Genomic DNA, 5608 nt, shown 5'->3' on the forward strand with positions numbered 1-5608 from the left:
ATGCTTGGTGATTATACTACACCTACTTCCAAATTTGATGGAAGAAGCATCTCAATCCCTGCCATTGGAGCAAACAATTTTGAGCTGAAGCCTCAACTAGTTGCTCTAATGCAACAGAACTGCAAGTTCATGGACTTCCATCAGAAGATCCATATTAGTTTTTAACTGAATTCTTGTAGATCTGTGAGACTGTTAAGACTAATGGAGTAGATCCTGAAATCTACAGGCTCATGCTTTTCCCTTTTACTGTGAGAGACAGAGCTAGAACATGGTTGAACTCACAACCTAAAGATAGCCTGGACTCTTGGGATAAGCTGGTCACAGCCTTCTTGGCCAAGTTTTTTCTTCCTCAAAAGCTTAGCAAGCTTAGAGTGGATGTTCAGACCTTTAAACAAAAAGATGGTGAATCCCTCTATGAAGCTTGGGAAAGATACAAGTAGATGACCAAAAAGTGTCCTTCTGACATGCTTTCAGAGTGGACCATTCTGGATATATTCTATTATGGTCTATCTGAGTTCTCTAAGATGTCACTGGACCATTCTGTAGGTGGATCCATTCACCTAAAGAAAACACCTACAGAAGCTCAAGAACTCATTGACATGGTTGCAAATAACCAATTCATGTATACTTCTGAGAGGAATTCTTGAGTAATGGGATGCCTCAGAGGAAGGGAGTTATTGAAATTGATGCTCTGAATGCCATATTGGCTCAGAACAAAATGTTGACTCAGCAAGTCAACATGATCTCTCAAAGTCTGAATGGATGGCAAAATGCATCCAACAGTACTAAAGAAGCATCTTCTGAAGAAGAAGCTTATGATCCTGAGAACCCTACAATGACAGAGGTGAATTACATGGGTGAAACCTATGGGAACACCTACAATTCTTCATGGAGAAATCATCCAAACTTCTCATGGAAGGATCAACAAAAGCCCCAACATGGCTTTAATAATGGTGGAAGAAACAGGCTTAGCAATAGCAAGCCCTTTCCATCATCTTCTCAGCAACAGATAGAGAATTCTGAGCAAAGCTCCTTTAGCTTAGCAAATATAGTCTCTGATCTGTCTAAGGCCACTTTAAGTTTCATGAGTGAAATAAGGTCCTCCATTAGAAATTTAGAGGCACAAGTGGGTCAGCTGAGTAAGAAAATCACTGAGTCACCTCCTAGTACTCTCCCAAGCAATACTGAAGAGAATCCGAAAAAAAAGTGCAAGGCCATTGACATAATCAAAATGGCCGAACCTAGAGAGGAAGGGGAGGACGTGAATCCCAATGAGGAAGACCTCATGGGACGTCTCCCAGACAAGAAGGAGTTCCTCATTGAGGATCTAAAGGAATCTGAGGCTCATATAGAGACCATAGAGATTCCATTAAACCTCCTTCTGCCATTCATGAGCTCTAAAAACTATTCTTCCTCTGAAGGGGATGAAGATGTAACTGGAGAGCAAGTTGCTCAATATCTAGGAGCTATCATGAAGCTGAATGCCAAGTTGTTTGGTAATGAGACCTGGGAAGATGCACCTCCCTTGCTCATTAGTGAACTAGATACACGGGTTCAGCAAACTTTACCTCAAAAGAAACAAGATCCTGGTAAATTCTTAATATCCTGTACCATGGGCACCATGACCTTTGAGAAGGCTCTGTGTGACTGGGGTCAGGTATAAATCTTATGCCACTCTCTGTAATGGAGAAATTGGGAATCTTTGAGGTACAAGCTGCCACTTTCTCATTAGAGATGGAAGACAAGTCAATAAGACAAGCTTATGGATTTGTAGAGGACGTGTTAGTGAAGGTTAAAGGCTTTTACATCCCTGCTGATTTCATAATCTTAGACACTAGAAAGGATGAGGATGAATGCATCATCCTTGGAAGACCCTTCCTAGCCATAGCAGGAGCTATGATTGATGTTGACAGAGGTGAACTAGTCCTTCAATTGAATGGGGACTACCTTGTGTTTAAAGCTCAAGGTTATCCTTCTGTAAACATGGAGAGGAAGCATGAAAAGCTTCTCTCAATACAGAGTCAAACAAAGCCCCCACAATCAAACTCTAAGTTTGGTGTTGGGAGGCCACAACCAAACTCTAAGTTTGGTGTTGAGAAGCCCCCACATTTAAACTATAAGTTTGGTGTTGGGAGGCCTTCATCATGCTCTGAACATCTGTGAGGCTCCATGAGAGCTCACTGTCAAGCTATTGACATTAAAGAAGTGCTTATTGGGAGGCAACCCAATTTTTATTTATCTATATTTTTATTGTTCTTTTATGTTTTATTAGGTTCATGATCATGTGGAGTCACAAAATAAATACTAAAATTAAAAACAGAATAAAAAATAGCACACCCTGGAGGAAGAGCTTACTGGCGTTTAAACGCCAGTAAGGAGCATCTGGCTGGCGTTCAATGCCAGAACAGAGCATGAATCTGGCATTGAACGCCAGAAACAAGCAGCAGTCTGGCGTTCAAATGCTAGGATTATACCTTGAGAAGGGCTGGCGTTAAACGCCAGAAACAAGCATGGAACTGGCGTTCAATGCCAGAAACATGCTGCAAACTGGCGTTGAACGCCCAAAACAAGCATAGAACTGGCGTTTAACGCCAGAAACAAGCATCAATCTGGCGTTAAACGCCAGGATTGCATGCATAGGGCATTTTACACGCCTAATTGGTGCAAGGATGATAAATCCTTGACACCTCAGGATCTGTGGACCCCACAGGATCCCCACCTACCTCAACTCACCCTCTCTCTTCTTTCACACAATCCAATAACACTCTTCCCTAAACACCCTTCACCAATCACCTCAATCTCTTTTCCCCATCACCTCTTCACCATTCACATCCATCCACTCTTCCCAATAAACCCCACCTACCTTCAAATTCAAATTCTCCTTCCCATCCAAACCCACCCTAAATGGCCGAACCCAACCCCTCTCCCTCCATTATATAAACCCTTCATCCTTCTTCATTCTCACACAACACAACCCTCTCTTCTCCCCCTTGGCTGAATACACATTTCTCCCCCTCTCCTCCATATTTTCTTCTTCTTCTTCTATTCTTTCTTTTTTTGCTCAAGGGTGAGCAATATTCTAAGTTTAGTATGGTAAAAGCATAGCTTTTTTTTTGTTTTTCTATAACCACTTATGGCACCTAAGGCCGGAGAAACCTCTAGAAAGAGGAAAGGAACGACAAAAGCTTCCACCTCCGAGTCATGAGAGATGGAGAGATTTATCTCAAAGGTCCATCAAGACCGCTTCTATGAAGTTGTGGCCAAGAAAAAGGTGATCCCTGAGGTCCCTTTCATGCTCAAGAAAAATGAATATCCGGAGATCCGACATGAGATCCAAAGAAGAGGTTGGGAAGCTCTTACCAACCCCATTCAACAAGTCAGAATCTTAATGATTCAAGAGTTCTATGCCAATGCATGGATCACTAGGAACCATGATCAAAGCATGAACCCGAATCCAAGGAATTATCTTACAAATGGTTCGGGGGAAATACATAGATTTCAGTCTGGAAAATGTAAAGTTGGCGTTCAACTTGCCTATAATGTAAGAAGACGTACACCCCTACATTAGAAGGGTCAACTTTGATCAAAGGTTGGACCAAGTCCTCATGGACATATGTGTGAAAGGAGCTCAATAGAAAAGAGACTCAAAAGGCAAGCTGGTTCAATTGAGAAGACTGGATCTTAAGCCTGTGGCTAGAGGATGGTTGGAGTTCATCCAACGCTCCATTATCCCCACTAGCAACCGATCCGAAGTAACTGTGGATCGGGCCATCATGATCCATTGCATCATGATTGGAGAGGAAGTAGAAGTTCATGAAGTTATCTCTCTAGAACTCTACAAAGTAGCCGAAAAGCCCTCCACCTTGGCAAGGCTAGCTTTTCCTCATCTCATTTGCCATCTATGCTACTCAGCTGAAGTTGTCATAGAAGGAGACATCCTCATTGAAGAGGACAAGCCCATCACTAAGAAGAGGATGGAGCAAACAAGAGAGCCTATTCATGGATCTTAAGAGACGTATGAGGAAGCTCATCATCAAGAAATCTTAGAGATGCCTGGTGCGCGAAATTGTGAACAATACTTTTCACAACTCTCATAATCCCCGGTCATGAACCCCAAAAACTTGGTGCTCAATACCATGGCATTAACACAACTTCGCACAACTAACCAGCAAGTGCACTGGGTCGTCCAAGTAATAAACCTTACGCGAGTAAGGGTCGATCCCACGGAGATTGTTAGTATGAAGCAAGCTATGGTCATCTTGTAAATCTTAGTCAGGCAAACTCAAATGGATATGGTGATGAACGCATAAGAACATAAAGATAAAGATAGAGATACTTATGTAATTCATTGGTAGGAACTTCAGATAAGCGCATGAAGATGCCTTCCCTTCCGTCTCTCTGCTTTCCTACTGTCTTCATCCAATCCTTCTTACTCCTTTCCATGGCAAGCTTATGCAAGGGTTTCACCGTTGTCAGTGGCTACCTCCCATCCTCTCAGTGAAAATGTTCCTATGCTCTGTCACAGCATGGCTAATCATCTGTCGGTTCTCGGTCAGGCCGGAATAGAATCCAGCGATTCTTTTGCGTCTGTCACTAACGCCCCGCCTGCTAGGAGTTTGAAGCACGTCACAGTCATTCAATCATTGAATCCTACTCAGAATACCACAGACAAGGTTAGACCTTCCGGATTCTCTTGAATGCCGCCATCAGTTCTAGCCTATACCACGAAGACTCTGATCTCACGGAATGGTTGGCTCGGTTGTCAGGCGAGCACTCGGTTGTCAGGCGATCAACCATGCATCGTGCAATCAGGAATCCAAGAGATATTCACCCAATCGAAGGTAGAACGGAGGTGGTTGTCAGTCACACGTTCATAGGTGAGAATGATTATGAGTGTCACGGATCATCACATTCATCAAGTTGAAGAACAGGTGATATCTTAGAACAAGAACAAGCGGAATTGAATGGAAGAACAATAGTAATTGCATTAATACTCGAGGTACAGCAGAGCTCCACACCTTAATCTATGGTGTGTAGAAACTCCACCGTTGAAAATACATAAGAACAAGGTCTAGGCATGGCCGTGAGGCCAGCCTCCCAGTGATCTAAGATAGCATAAAAATGAAGATAGCTACAAAGTCTCTATCATGATCTAAGAACTAGATGTCCAAAGATGATCTAGAGATCTAAAGTGATCAAAAGATGATAAAATACAATAGTAAAAGGTCCTACTTATAGAAAACTAGTAGCCTAGGGTGTACAGAGATGAGTAAAAGACATAAAAATCCACTTCCGGGCCCACTTGGTGTGTGCTTGGGCTGAGCAATGAAGCATTTTCGTGTAGAGACTCTTCTTGGAGTTAAACGCCAGCTTTTATGCCAGTTTGGGCGTTTAACTCCCATTTTGGTGCCAGTTCCGGCGTTTAACGCTGGGATTTCTGAGGGTGACTTTGTACGCCGGTTTGGGCCATCAAATCTTGGGCAAAGTATGAACTATCATATATTGCTGGAAAGCCCAGGATGTCTACTTTCCAAATCCATTAAGAGCGAGCCAATTGGGCTTCTGTAGCTCCAGAAAATCCACTTCGAGTGCAGGGAGGTCAGAATCC

At 42.9% G+C, this 5608-nt stretch overlaps 1 non-coding gene across 1 annotated transcript; it reads right to left on the bottom strand.

Annotated features, from left to right (window-relative positions):
* Window positions 1-362: 362 nt before the first annotated feature.
* On the bottom strand, window positions 363-470 carry LOC112699668 (small nucleolar RNA R71). The gene has a single exon (XR_003152613.1). It is a non-coding gene; the product is annotated as a small nucleolar RNA R71 (small nucleolar RNA).
* Window positions 471-5608: the final 5138 nt, after the last annotated feature.

The sequence above is a fragment of the Arachis hypogaea genome, chromosome 6 (assembly GCF_003086295.3).
Source record: "Arachis hypogaea cultivar Tifrunner chromosome 6, arahy.Tifrunner.gnm2.J5K5, whole genome shotgun sequence".
Classification (NCBI taxonomy): Eukaryota; Viridiplantae; Streptophyta; class Magnoliopsida; order Fabales; family Fabaceae; genus Arachis; species Arachis hypogaea.